The following is a 16,067-nucleotide window of genomic DNA, read 5'->3' as shown; positions in this document are numbered from 1 at the left end:
GAAGCAGCCTTCACGCGACTGACACGCAGCAGAAACGCCACGCTCACGCCACGCAGCAGTGTGTCACCGGCCTCAGAATCAGCTGCAGCGCGGGAATTGCGCTGAACACGGAGACTTCCGTCACTTAATATGTTCGTTTGGAAACACGAAAATTTACCTATGTTCTGCAAACAAAATATTGCATTCGGTCATTCAGTACACACGTGCACCGTGCCGAAAGCCCTGTACCGAAACGGTCCGGTACGAATACACGTAAATTGCATAGATATAATTCGTAGACATCCTTAATCTCTAATACATCCATTGTGCTGTCTGTTTTCAGTGTTTCTTTGTCTGAATATGACAATTATCACATGTTGTGTGGTATTGGAGTTTGGTATCTGGGGGCATTATCGAGTATGAGTACAGGAGCTCAGTGTAGGTGCATCCCTAATTATTACTGAGTATTTAAAAACAAAAGAATAAATGATGTGATTGATATATAGTTTATTATTTTCAAAGCTTCAATGTTCTGTCATTATAAAATAACTTCATTATTGTTTAATTCTAACAACCTTAATTTGTGTTCCGAAGATTAATGATAATTAATCTCTATCGTATTTTTCTTATGGTTTGTAATTTGCTTGTTTTGTTTTTGTTTTTTATATCATGAAATAATATGTCTCATGTCATGGTCATATATCATAGATGTGCTAATCAATCCGATCAGTTTATTTAGTGTTCATGTTTACACTATGTTCGTATTCATAAATTAAAATCTCATTCCTCTCCTCAGTGAAGACACATGAAAACACACTTGGCATTTGCAAAAAAACCCTCAGACTACCTCAGGCAAGATTTTCTTGTCTAATAAACCTCAATTTCAAGCATCATGTTTGAAGGAAACCAGCTCTACTCATCACCTGCAGAGTAACATCTCAACAGTGAAATGTGCTGGTCTCAGTCTGCTGTGGGGATGTTTTTCAGTGACAGAGACTGAGGGACTCAGCTCAGTGAACCAAAATATTGAGATGGCATTAATGATAATGATTCAGAATCTCAGACTGGGCAGAAGGTTCACCTCCCAACAGGACAATGACCCTAAGCACACAGCCAAGATAACAAAGGAGTGGCTATGGGACAGCTGTATGAATGTCCCAGAGTGGCCCAGCCAGAGCCCAGACCCGATGTTAATTATTATTAGATTATTATTATAAGATTTTAAACTTCGTTCACATTGTCATTATAGGGTATTGTTTGCAGAATTTACTGAACACTGAGATGTAAAAAACTAGGCAGAACACACACACACACACACACAGCTTTGATGTCTGTGAACACAACACCATCACAATCTCACAACCACTTTATGATCAAATAAATAACAGGATTGAGTGGGACAGGGTTGTGATCTAAATGTGAATAACAGGCGAGCACATGGTATGCGTGATATTAAGAAATCATGTATATTATAAAAATAACAAAGATCATTTTCACAAATAATCGCATAATAATAACATGGTTGAGTCGTTGAGCTTGACAATCACAATATCACGATATTAATAATGTTATAGTTATAAAAGAAGGGGGTAACTTGTCTGATCACAGTGTTGTTCAGAACAATTATATGGTGTCACTTCTAGGGCTGGGTACCGAAATCATTGCCATATGTAACCGGTATGCAACAAACTGAATCAGAACTCAGATTTCGGTGCTTCATTCTGGAACCACTTATCGCCTTGTTCTCTGAAACGGACGTTAGAAGCATGGGCGTCGCTAGGCCATTTTTAGCGGGGCTATAGTGATTAGCTCCATAAACTGTATGAAAACAGCGTCATACTTCATCTCCTCATTGTCTTTCAGTGCTCTCTTCAGCGCACAGTGCAAGCGGAATCAACTGAAGTAGAAAGGACACAAGGTGTGTGTTTATCGATAGATTAGGGTTAAGATTATAATATATGTATTTGTGCATTTCTTTTTCATTGTTATAGTTTACAAAAGGTCACGAGGGACTAATCGGTTTACCATCTACTGTAAAGTTTTTGCTGCGTTCCCGTCCTGTATTTAAAGCTGCGGTAGGGAACTTTTGACGCTCTAGCGGTTAATAAACAGAACTGCTTGCGTCTTGCGGAAGAACATCGTAGCCGGAACTACTTCTCTCTGTTTATGTCTATGAAGAATCACAAAGGTACTGGGTTACTCCGCCGCGGTATCCCCGAAGCAATCTAAAATAGTCCGAATATAAACACTTATTATAGGTGCACCCTAGTGATTCAGGACAAGCTAAAAACACGGTTTGGAAAATGGATTCATGGTGTACTCGCTTATTATATACATTTTTCTACATTTTGAACACAAACAAAGTTACGGACCGCAGCTCTGATTGGTTGTTTCTTACCGGGAGCGATGGAGATTCTGCAAATGGCAATAGGACACTGGGAGGAGCCAGAGGAGCTTGATTTATACACAGATTATCTGTCTCATATTCTACTGTCAGGACATAATGACAGGTTTAACAAATATGTAAAAAATAAATTTTTACAAAAGTTACCTACTACAGCTTTAATGGAAAAATTATTCGTCCCGTATCAAATCAATACGTGACCCGATTTGTCCTGTATTTTACAAAGGCCAACACATATTTTAATAAACTAAAAGTATTCTGCACTGTTTATAATACTAATAGCTATTATAATGAAATCAGTTTCATAAGATGTATAAGAGAAGCTCGTTTGCGCGTGATTTTGACGTGTTTGTTTCAATAGCGATGGAGTCTCCAGAGTGTGTGCTGTTAAAGCCCTTTCACATGAGCACAGCATGTGGTAAACAAACCTGCGCAGTTTAAAACATCTAGAACTCACATCTGCCCTTTGATCACAAGACTCTTCAGATGTAGGACTGATGTAGTTATCACTTCGCTGAAGGTGGCAACCCTACGCTAATCACATCATTGCCGTTTCCTCCAGCAAAAATCTAGCCCTTAACACTCATTAATGCATACTTTATAAAACGATCATGTTTGTATTTTCATTTGAAATTTTTATATTTAATATAAAACATATTACAGTGCATGTGTAATACCACAGTCATTCACATAACTGATTGAACACAGTGACACACAGCACTCAGTCAATTTAACTTTTCAGTTTAACTAAATATCAGAGTGATTAACAGAGATACAATAAAAATATTATGTGTGGTTTTGTATTTAATACTGTTTTGTATTAGCCTTAAGCACAACTCAGGAAATGAGAGCAAGTATGAGTAGCGATATTGAGTATTTGATTGCCAACAGCTGTCATTCAAACAGTATGTATACAAATAAAAAATAAAAGTAGCTAGAAATATAGGCTACTGGAGTAGGCCTAGACAGCACAACAGGCAGCTCTCTTCTACTACAGACTTTTGAGATGGAATGGATGATTGTTTCAAGTGATAGGACAGGTAAGTGAATTCATATTATCTTGCTGTATGTGTGTCGTTTTTTCCCAGTTTTCTGTCTAAAATCCCCCCAAATCCATTTTAAAGTGGTTAAGCAGATAATAATAATAACAATCGGCAGGGATCCCCAGACCAATACAAGTAGTGTGCCTCCTCTATTTTAAAACCCACGAGCCGCCACTGCTGAGGTACAGAATTATAATAATAATAATATGATTTTATTGAATAATAATGAATTTACATATAATAATAATGAAAATACAGATAGATATTTATGAGAATAGCAAAATGTATGGACCTTTCTCTCATTTCATTATTCATATCACAAGAACATTTTCATAGAAGACCAAGGGGAACGTGACAAAATAGGTGGTGTCCACTGAAAATAAAAACATGATAATTTCTAATATATAGAAAAAAATGTATGTCATGTTTTTAAACCATATTAAAGGAGACATTTCAATTCATACAAAAAGATTTTAAAAATAGATTTTGGTTACCCAATAGGTAAAATACACTTAAAAAGGCCAGAGGGACTCAAATCGGACAGGTTTCATGAAATAACTCAAATATGTATTGCAGGCTCTATATCACTTCATCACAAATAACCTGCACAAGAAACTATGAGCATTCATATCTTGTTCTGTCATCAGCTAAATCATGAAATTACCAAACAGGCAATTAAAGCTGCAAACTGTGCACGTATACGCAGCACACAAGAACATCTCTCAAATGCATGTACTAAAATATATTCTGCAATTCGACATCACAGTATAAGGCACAAGCTGATATTTATTTTTTATTTGTAATTTAATGCAAAAATAAATTGGAGCACAGTGCACCTATCTTCTTTGCGGTCAAAGATCGGTGCCCTGGATTATTATTGTTTCACTTTCACAGCACATTAAACATCACTCTCTTACTTGATCAAGAGAAATAGAGCATGAGTTGAAACATTAAAGACTATAGCTTCAATATTTGACCAAGGTTTTGATTAAACATTCTTACAGTGACAGTAATTTAGTAATTTATAATCAGGAGTTCAGAATAATAAATCTATGTGTGTCATTTTTAGAATAAAAATTCACCTTGCATTCATATTCATTAATGTCTGCAGTGGTTTATTTGTGTTCACATAGATTCAGTGAACCGTGTCAATGAGGGTTTATAGTCCAAAGATGCATGTATTTTAGAATTTGTAAGTTTCCTAAGCTGTAAGTCATAAAAATTAGAATTAAAACAAACAAACAAACAAACAAAATATTTCAGTTTGTATGCAATGAATCTAGAATATGAGAAGTTTGCTTTTTTGAATTAAATAAAAAAAGAAAGAACTTTTCCATTATATACATTTTTGTAGATGCACCTATATATATATATATATATATATATATATATATATATAGAGAGAGAGAGAGAGAGAGAGAGAGAGAGAGAGAGAGAGAGAGAGAGAGAGAGATAGAGAGAGAGAGATGCGTCGATTCTAAACTTACAGCTTGAGGGCGCACTCCAGCCTTAAGTGTGTAGATAATAGTGCATAACAGTGTTTACAGCTAATGCTCACATTGTCATATTTAGGGTCAAATCTACAAATGAGCACTTTTGTAAAAACCCTGATGAAAAGGCTCTTATGAAAAGTGTTCAAGAGTTAATTTTTTATTCCATGTTTTTGCTATTTATTGTTAGCATTCATCTCATTTAAACACACAAGAAATGTTCATGCCATAGTTTAACATTTGCATTCATGCATTTCAAAATGCATTCATTCAAATTTCATAAAATTAGCATAAACATGTTAATTGTAATAAAAAACAAAATAAATAAAGCCTACCTAAATAAATAAATGCATAAAAAACTTTCTGCAGTTAAAAAGTGTGAACATGGTTTAAATATGGCTAAATATAGAACAAGCAATATTAAATTAGTTAATGCATGTCATTGGTTTACATGCATATGTAAACCAAATGCATGTAAACCTAATTATTGTTTATCTAAACATTTACATTCACAATTTGTTTGATTGATTCTTATATTACAGATAAATATGCATCACATTAAGTCAGTTAGCTTGTTTATGTTTAAACTGTGTAATCCGAATGTATAAGCAATTAAAATACATTCATATATGATATTAATAACAAATATTATAAATAAACAAAATTAACTTAACGCAATTATTGATAAAAAAATGTGCAATAACTTACTAAAAACATCATAAAGTTACAAAGGCACGGTCACCAGAGTTGTCTAGCTGAGATGTGTTTTATTAATTTACTTTTGTACAGAAAGTGTTTCTGCAGAAAGCCAACAACGCCAATCAGATCCTGTAATGAACAACAATTTTAAGTAGATTAATATAAGGCTATGGATTTTTAGGGTTTCTTTTATCTTATATTTATTTGTAATGCAATTTATATAATTAACTTAACTGTTTTACATATATTGTATTATTCATAAAGATTGTGGTACCTTTTCCCCGGCGGTAACGTTTTAAGGGATACTCCTCCCAAAATACAGTTCAGGTCATGCGCATTTCTTTCTTTTGCGAAACAAAATTACAGATTAAGATGAGAGCGTTTGGGAACCAGACCACACGGAGCTCAATGGAGCATATAGGCAAGCATGGAAAGTAATTCAGTTAATTAGTAATTCGTTTGTCAGAGAAAGTACATTCAGCTCTGTCATTTTTACAAACACAGGCTTTATACAAACTTGAACGCGTCGATATCAAACAATCATTGTGAAACCACATCGCATTCTACTGACTGGTGATAAATGAGCAGTATAAATAAAGTGTTATTATCTAACCGTTATCTGTGCGTCTTCGGTCAAGCAGTCCGGTCACAGCGAAATAAACCGTTTCCTTCTTTCACTTGTCAGAGCGCGAGAGAAACTCAGAATGACGAGGATCGCGCGAGCAGCGCCTCCCTTCAGCGAAACGGAAAGACTCGAGGCACATTCATAGGCTTAATGAACAACTAATGTTAACTCAACATTACATGCACAGAGCTTATGACAATATGACCATTACAGCTCACAGGGAATGCCAAACAAGCCCGTTCTAGTTCTTTTCCCCCCACATTTAGTAGCCCCATGATAAAATACTTGTTTGTTTTGTTTTATTTATTTATTGTTTACTCTTTAATTCATTCATTCATTCAGTCTATGACAATAGGTTTTTATCATGATTGAAGGTATCTGAAAATGTGACATCAGCAGCAAACATCCAAAACAAAAGGTTATTTTAATGTTATCTTAAGAGAGATCATTATAGAAATCGTTTTTTTTTTTTTTTTTTTTGCATTATTGAGACACTGTTTTCCAAATGAATGTTGTTCAGTTGTTTGACGCAATGTATTTTGTTTAAAGCGTTATATAAATAAAGGTGACTTTGACTTTGACTTTAGAATCTAGAATCTAAATATAGAAACCATTTAAATGCATTTACAAGACAGAAAAATGAAACTGCTGCTATGAACGTTTAAACAGAATGCTGTTGTATTAATGCAAGTGAAAGGACTGAATGCAATGCATTTAAATATTGGTTCATATTAAAGCATCCTCCAAATGAAAGCAATTCACAGCGAAAGCATTTTAGAGATGAAATTGTCTGGCTTTTGCTGTTAACTATTTATTACATTTAGATTATATAATGTCTATAAAGTACAATTTATAATTTATATAAATAAATATATTAAATAATTAGAAACAAAAGCCAGGCGATTTAATCTCTAAATGCTTTCGCTGTGAATTGCTTTCATGTGGAGTAAATGATACAGGGAGACTGTCAGATATACAGTATCTCACTTTACTCTCAGATTCAGCACAGAAAGTTAGCCGTTTAGTGTAGTTAAAGTCACTGGCTTTGAGATAAGGGTCATTGTCTTGTTGGAACGTAAACCTTTAACCATCTCTGAGGTCCTGAGCTTTGGGCGTAATTGATTCATCAGACTCTGAATGAAACAATAGCAGCGGAGTGGAATACCACAAAACTCAGTGTAGAGGAGCAACTCCAGAGGAAGACTGGATTAAACCTGCAAATAACACACCTCATATTTGCATGTAGGGATAACTGCAGGCTGGAGCAACGGGTGTGGAAAGAGCTGTCTGTCAGGCTGTGGGGCGGAGCCAGAGGTAGTTTACTCCCATTTCTCCAGACTGCAGCTACCCTGGCTCTGCACATTACTAAAACCACACATTAAAGCCTGCAACTAATGCTAGACATATACAGGCATGACAGTCTGATTGTGTTCACACAGCAGGGCGTCGCTGAAAATATTGTGAGACTCTGGATGTCAAATAGCTTGCAATCACTACATTTATTTCCTCATGCATGTTTCTTTATCACTGTAATGTGTTCATATCAGTCCTGAGCTGCACAGCTACAGTATATTTACAGGTACTGTCTTGTAAACTATATTGCAAAATTCCTATAGATTGACAGTTGATATTAGTACTGCACAATGACAAACACAATTATTGAAGACACATTTACATTCACAATTATTAATCATGATTGTTTTGTGACAGAACGGCCGCCGGACAGCGCCCCTTCATTTACAATCATTTTTGCATTTATTCATTTAAAAGACACTTTCATCCAAAGTGACTTACAACAAGCAATACAACAAGCAATTCATCTGAACGAGGCAAATAAACACAGGAAGTTCTCATAATGCAAGTCAGACAGGAAGGGATGAGAAGCAAAAACAAAAAGAAAAAAAAAGGAAGAGAAAGCAATTTTTCTTTCTATTTTTAGGATTCAGTTAAATGTTAATGAAAGAGACAAGGTTTAATCCAATTCCATTTAAGTTTATTTGTATAGTGCTTTTTATGATACAAATAATTGCAAAGCAAATTTACAGAAAATTACATTTCTACAATATTTAGTAGTAGCTTATGGTGGTGACTGTCAGTTTATGTGCATATGACAGGATTTTCCCCAAAGATTTATACAAGACGTAGTCTACCAGAAGATGAACATTATTAACAGCAATTATTAAATGATGCAGTCACACTTGTAGCAATATTTGTTAGTTCTGTTGTTGATTCAGGGTCAGCATCATCTGAGGTCCTCTGAGGGTCAGCATCATCTCTTCTCAGGTGTTCTGGATCCAGACTGGAGCTTGTGTAAATCCTAGTTACCACGGGATGAAGATCCAGCAGAAACAGAGAAACACATAGAGACATCATTAGCATTTTTAGCAGTTTAAGTTGCTGCTTGGAAGTTGTCAGGGATTCAGATGAGGGTGGCAAGATCGTTCCACCAGACAGGAACAGTGAATGAAAAGACGATTCCCTAGCACAACGAGGACACCAGGGCCTCGTTTATAAAATATTGTGCAGAAAGCATCCTAAAATTGATTTTACGATAATTTCTAAAATATGCGTTTGATTCATAAAAAATAAAAAAGTAAAAGATAACCAGTCATCATCCAAATCTTCTCATTTAAAACAGCGAGCTGCAAGAACAGCTTACATTTTCACATACCTCCAGTACTCGAACAAGAAACACTGCATACGTCTGCACACTCTAAGATTAAATCTGAGCGCACACACGCACGCTTTATAAATTAGGGCCTGTTTATTTTGGGCACTCCTTCCCCTTTATTCCTCCCACCACAGCTTCCAATAAAATAAAATAAATTTAAAAAATCTGTTATTACATTTTTACATAAGTTCAAATCAAGAGGACAACAACTTGTATGCATGGTAGGTTTATTTTATTTAATCTAAAACAGTAAAATTCCCTGTATTAATTCCATATTATGCAATTTTTTTGCTATTAAAACAACAATGAAAAGAATTTGTACTGCATCAGAGAAATTGCATATGTTTATTTTAGTAACAACAATCACAAACAATATAGTTTATATTCAGGATTTACAGAAATACAGACTGACTGATGTGATTATATATCCCCAGTATTACACTCTTTGCATTGGCTGCTGATTTGTTACAGAATTGATTTCGAAATGTAGCTTTTTGTTTTTAAATCTCTGAATGGATTAGCTCCAAAAACTCTTTCTGATTTATAGAATTTAAGTACCTCTAGATCATTAAAGTGATTCAAACACAAATGGCTCGTGGCTGCCAACACTTTCAATGAACTTTCTGGCCCACAGCAGCCCACCACATCATAACACATCCGCCCGTTTTGATGTCATTTATTTATTTAATATTTAAGTATACAGTTTGGGGATATTAACCAATAGTTCAACAGATCCTCCATTGAAAAAATAAAACCTGCGTGCAGCAGCTGTTCATTTAGGGACTCCTAGTGAGCGATACATGCTCATCACGACACAAACATTCTCCTAGAATTCACACTTTGCATTCAGTTCACAGATCTATACGAATCATGAAATAGAAGTTTATAAACTCAATCGATAGCTTTATTTGCTTTACAGATGAACTTGAAGTCTTCATTCATTCGAAATGTTCAATAATAGATCATCTTTGACTCGGTAATACAAGTTCATGATCCGATTCATGAAAAGATGATTCTTTTGAGTCCATCTTTTAAAATTATCATTTATTGTGTTGAACAAAACCAGTGTGGAAACCAATGGTTCAAAAACTGGATAGATCTGAGGTGCAGGGCTCGTAAATTCGATAGCCCGTGTTTTCCGGGCTACAAATTTATTTCAAAATAATTGTCTCTGAAAGTATTCTCGTAAACACAGTCAGTTATATTTTAAGTGAGCGTATACAGTGGTCTGCTGCTCAGAGAAATTTGCTGTACCGGATAAATCTCTCTCTCTCTCTGTAATTTACACGACGTTAAGGGGGTGTGTTTCAAGATAGGCAATGGAGTAGACCAAATTAAACAGGGAGGGAGGGCAAAACACACAACTCTTATTGTATGATCGATCGGCTGAAATATTTGTCCTGGTTCTCCGAAATGTAAAAAGCATGGGTCACTAGGCCATTTTTAGCAGGGTTATAGTGATTAGCTCCATAAACTGTATGAAAGCGCCATCATACTCCATCTCCTCACTGTTTCAAAAGAAATCTCAAAATAATTACACACAATTAATGGCACCCTTTTATTCAATGCTTTTTGCAACCTCCTTTTGCCAGTTTGACAGGAATGAGTCTGTCCTCTAATGCTTGAAGAGAGGTCGGAGAACACCTAACGAGATCAGAGATCATTCCTTCATACAGAATTACTCCAGATCCTTCAGATTCACAGCTCTATGCTGATACTCTCTCCTCTTCAGTTTTCTACAGGATTCAGGTCAGGGAATTGGGGGGCTGTGGCAGAACCCTTGTTTTGTGCTCAGTGACACATTTTTTGTGTTAATTCTGGATCTTTGTTGTGCTGGAAGATCCAACCACTGTCCATTATAAGAGTTCCTGACCCCAAGACTCAACTATTTTCTGCAATTCTCCAGCTGTGATCCTTGTTGAATCTCTAGAAACTCAAACTGTCTTCCTCATGTTGCATTAAGACAATATAGATGCTACACAACATAGTGATATACTGTAGGCACATTTGTCACATTTCCTGTTAACTGGAAATTTTTCCTTTCTCTCTGGAGTGTTAAGTCAAGTCAAGTCACTTTTATTGTCACATCACCACAGCACATACACAGTGTACTATTAGACATACTTACAGTTAACACTACACATTATTTGCTGTATGTACATACATACAGTTAGCACTACACATTATACGCTATACACAGAATGTAAATTCTACTTTATGTAAACATATATACAGTCCTGTAGTATAACGTCTAAGCAGAAGGATTTAAGAGTGTAGGTTCCTTTCATCACACCACAAGTTGTTGATAAAGAAACAAATGCCCCCACCTCTGCTTTTTCTGAGGAGTTCTTTCGTTCTGTCTGAGCAGTCCACAGGCAACCCCATAAATTAGATGGCTGAGTCTGGAACCACTGCAGACATCCAGGTTTCTGTGAGGCAAATAATGCAGCAGTCCCTTGTTTCTCGTTGGTATGAGATATGTGCCCACAGTTCACAGAGTTTGTCCCGGGACTTAACATTAGCCAGCAAAATAGTTGGGAGAAGAGGTCAGATGGGACGACATCTGTGTCTGACAAAGATGCCGGCTCTCTTCCCTCTTTTCCAACAGCGTCATACTTCATCTCCTCATTGTCTTTCAGTGCTCTCTTCAGCGCACAGTGCAAGCGGAATCAAACAGAAGTAGAAAGGACACAAGGTGTGTTTTTATCGATAGATTAGGGTTAAGATTATAATATATGTATTTGTGCATTTCTTTTTCATTATTATAGTTTGCAAAAGGTCACGAGGGACTAATCGGTTTACCATCTACTGTAAAGTTTTTGCTGCGTTCCTGTCCTGTATTTAAGGAAAAATTATGCGTCCCGTATCAAATCAATATGTGACCCGATTTGTCCTGTATTTTACAAAGGCCAACACATATTTTAATAAACTAAAAGTATTCTGCACTGTTTATAATACTAATAGCTATTATAATGAAATCAGTTTCATAAGATGTATAAGAGAAGCTCGTTTGCGCGTGATTTTGACGTGTTTGTTTCAATAGCGATGGAGTCTCCAGAGTGTGTGCTGTTAAAGCCCTTTCACATGAGCACAGCATGTGGTAAACAAACCTGCGCAGTTTAAAACATCTAGAACTCACATCTGCCCTTTGATCACAAGACTCTTCAGATGTAGGACTGATGTAGTTATCACTTCGCTGAAGGTGGCAACCCTACGCTAATCACATCATTGCCGTTTCCTCCAGCAAAAATCTAGCCCTTAACACTCATTAATGCATACTTTATAAAACGATCATGTTTGTATTTTCATTTGAAATTTTTATATTTAATATAAAACATATTACAGTGCATGTGTAATACCACAGTCATTCACATAACTGATTGAACACAGTGACACACAGCACTCAAACACAGACACAATCCACTGGCCGCACTGTTCTCAAGCTGGCCCACATCCGCTCACTGTAGACCGCGGCTTACTCTAGGCCTCCACTCACTTTAGACCTCCGCTCGCTCTAGACCGTGTCGCACTCTAGGCTTCAGGACTCCACTCACTCTTGGCTTCCATTTACTCTAGACCGTTGATCACTCTAGACTATGTCTCACTCTAGGTCTCCGCTAACTCTAGACTGCAGCTCACTCTAGGTTCTATTTCATTGAGAAAGCGAACCTACTTTGTTTGGCCTTCCATAAGAGGACACGACTAGAAATTAGGGCTGTCACGATATTAGATTTTTCATACCATGGTTATTGTAGCCATGATAATTCACAATATCGATATACTGTGATATCTATAGAAACCTTGGTGGGGAAAGGATATTAGTCAAATTATTTATACTTTTTTTCTTTTTCTCCCAATGAACTTAGGGATACTGATAAACGCAGTGCACAACACCCCTCAACTTGCATGTGTCAATTTTTATGAATAGATTAAATTAAAAAGGACAAATATGATCTTGACAAACTAGTCTTATAGTTTATACTTGACTAACTGGGGCCCAAGTCAGGAAGCAGACAGACGCTTAACCAACCGTTTGCTAGCTGCCTCCTGTCACAGAGGTCAGTTAATTCTCAGCACATAGAGACTCTTTCACCTAGATATCACACTATAGAGACTGTGTCTGGTCACTGATCATAATATAGATGTGCTCTGTTTGACAGAAACCTGGCTAAAACCTGATAACTACATTATTTTAAATGAGTCCACCCCCCAATATTACTGTTATAAATATGAGCCATGTCTAAAAGGCTATTTATATTTGCTTCAATTTATAACAATGTTTTCAGGATTTCTCAGAGGGCAGGCTTCAAGTATAACTCGTTTGAAGTAATGGTGCTTCATATTACATTATCCAGAGAAACAAATGTTAATGATAAATCCCCTGTTATGTTTGTACTGGCTACTGTATACAGGCCACCAGGCCACCATACAGATTTTATTAAAGAGTTTGGTGATTTTACATCCGAGTTAGTTCTGGCTGCAGATAAAGTTTTAATAGTTTGTGATTTTAATATCCATGTTGATAATGAAAAAGATGCATTGGGATCAGCATTTATAGACATTCTGAACTCTATTGGTGTTAGGCAACACATTTCAGGACCTACTCATTGTCGAAATCATACTCTAGATTTAGTACTGTCACATAGAATTGATGTTGATAGTGTTGAAATTATGCAGCCAAGTGATGATATCTCAGATCATTATTTAGTTCTGTGTAAACTTCATATAGCCAAAATTGTAAATTCTATTTCTTGTTACAAGAATGGTAGAACCATCACTTCTACCACAAAAGACTGCTTTTTAAGTTATCTTCCTGATGTATCCAAATTCCTTAGCATATCCAAAACCTCAGAACAACTTGATGATGTAACAAAAACTATGGACTCTCTCTTTTCTAGCACTTCAAATACAGTTGATCCTTTATGCTTAAGGCAATGAGCATACTTGCACCCTAAAGAGAGCAGCCCGGAAAATGGAGCGCAGCTGGAGGAAAACAAAACTAGAGGTATTTCGTATTGCTTGGTGGGAAAGTAACCTATCCTACAGAAAAGCATTAAAAACTGCTAGATCCGATTACTTTTCTTCTCTTTTAGTAGGGTCTAACAACATGTGTGTTAGACCCTATTCCATCTAAGCTCCTAAAAGAGGTGCTTCCAGAAGTCATAGATCCTCTTCTGACTATTATAAATTCCTCATTGTCATTAGGATATGTCCCCAAAACCTTCAAACTGGCTGTTATTAAGCCTATCATCATAAAACCACAACTTGACCCCAAATAACTAGTTAATTATAGACCAATCACGAATCTCCCTTTTCTGTCCAAGATACTAGAAAAGGTGGTATCCTCACAATTATATTCCTTCTTAGAGAAAAATGGTATATGTGAGGATTTCCAGTCAGGGTTTAGACCGTATCATAGTACTGAAACTGCTCTCCTTTGAGTTACAAATGATCTGCTCTTATCATCTGATTGTGGGTGTATCTCTCTATTAGTTTGACTGGATCTTAATGCTGTGTTTGACACAATTGACCACAACATTATTTTGCATAGACTTTAACACTTTGTTGGCATTAATTGGAAGTGCATTAGCATGGTTTAAATCGTACTTATATGACCGCCATCAGTTCATAGCAGTGAATGAAGATGTACCATATCGATGACAAGTGCAGTATGGAGTACCTCAAGGCTCAGTACTAGGGCCGCTACTCTTCTCGCTTTATATGTTACCCTTCGGAGATCTCATCAGGAACCACGGTGTTAGCTTTCACTGTTATACTGATGATACTCAGATCTATATTTCTTCACGGCCTGGTGAAACACACCAATTTGAAAAACTAATGGAATGCATAGTCGATATAAAAAACTGGATGACGAGCAGTTTCTTACTGCTAAATTCAGAAAAATAACAGAGGTGTTAATTATAGGACCTAAAATCTCTGCTTGTAATAACCTAGAACACAGTCTAAGACTTGATGGTTGCTCTGTAATTTCTTCATCATCAGTTAAGAACCTAGGTGTGCTATTTGATCGCAATCTTTCCTTAGAAAGCCACGTTTCTAGCATTTGTAAAACTGCATTTTTCCATCTCAAAAATATATCTAAATTACGGCCTATGCTCTCAATGTCAAATGCAGAAATGTTAATCCATGCATTTATGACCTCAAGGTTAGATTATTGTAATGCTTTATTGGGTGGTTGTTATGCACGCTTAGTAAACAAACTACAGCTAGTCCAAAATGCAGCAGCAAGAGTTCTTACTAGAACCAGGAAGTGTGACCATATTAGCCTAGTCCTGCCAACACTGCACTGGCTCCCTATCAAACATCGTATAGATTTAAAAATATTTCTTATTACTTATAAAGCCCAAAATGGTTTAGCACCTCAGTATTTTAATGAGCTCCTTTTAAATTATAATCCTCTACGTCCGCTACGTTCTCAAAACTCCCTAGATAATACCTAGAATATCAAAATCAACTGCGGGCGGCAGATCCTTTTCCTATTTGTCGCCTAAACTCTGGAATAACCAGTTTAAATCTAGATTAAAGACCCATCTCTTTAACCTGGCTTACACATAACATACTAATATGCTTTTAATATCCAAATCCGTTAAATGATTTTTAGGCTGCATTAATTAGGTAAACCAGAACCGGGAACACTTCCCATAACACCCTATGTACTTGCTACATCATTAGAAGAATGGCATCTATGCTAATATTTGTCTGTTTCTCTCTTATTCCGAGGTCACCATAGCCACCAGATCCTGTCTGTATCCAGACCAGAGGGTCACTGCAGTCACCCGGATCCAGTACGTATCCAGACATGATGGTGGATCAGCACCAAGAAAGGACCTCTACTGCCTCTAGTTGCTTTGATGCAATGTATTTTGTTTAAAGCGCTATATAAATAAAGGTGACTTGACTTGACTTGACTGGTATATCGTCACACACTAAATTAACACAATCTCAATAATTGTTGCTTTGAGTATCATGGTTACCGTAAATACTGGTATATCGCGGCAACCCTACTAGAAATCATGTTTATATCACGTTTATAATGTAAAACGTGAAATGTAAAAATGTTTTATGTTTATGTCTCATCGCTCCGGCCAGACAGGACATCACAGTATGGAAAGAGGTGTAACATTTCCATCACACG

At 36.3% G+C, this 16,067-nt stretch overlaps 1 protein-coding gene across 1 annotated transcript in view; it reads right to left on the bottom strand.

Moving 5' to 3' along the window:
- cysltr1 (cysteinyl leukotriene receptor 1) overlaps positions 1-6,371 on the bottom strand; it is an 18,042-nt gene extending 11,671 nt beyond the window's left edge. The window contains exon 1 of the mRNA XM_026279747.1: positions 6,229-6,371. The gene's annotated coding sequence lies outside the window, so the exon portion shown is untranslated. The remainder of the gene's footprint in view (positions 1-6,228) is intronic.
- Between the last annotated feature and the right edge of the window lie 9,696 nt (positions 6,372-16,067).

The sequence above is a fragment of the Carassius auratus genome, chromosome 14 (assembly GCF_003368295.1).
Source record: "Carassius auratus strain Wakin chromosome 14, ASM336829v1, whole genome shotgun sequence".
NCBI lineage: Eukaryota > Metazoa > Chordata > Actinopteri > Cypriniformes > Cyprinidae > Carassius > Carassius auratus.
The sequence above is the reverse complement of the archived record's forward strand: the minus strand, read 5'-3'. Positions and strand labels throughout refer to the sequence as shown.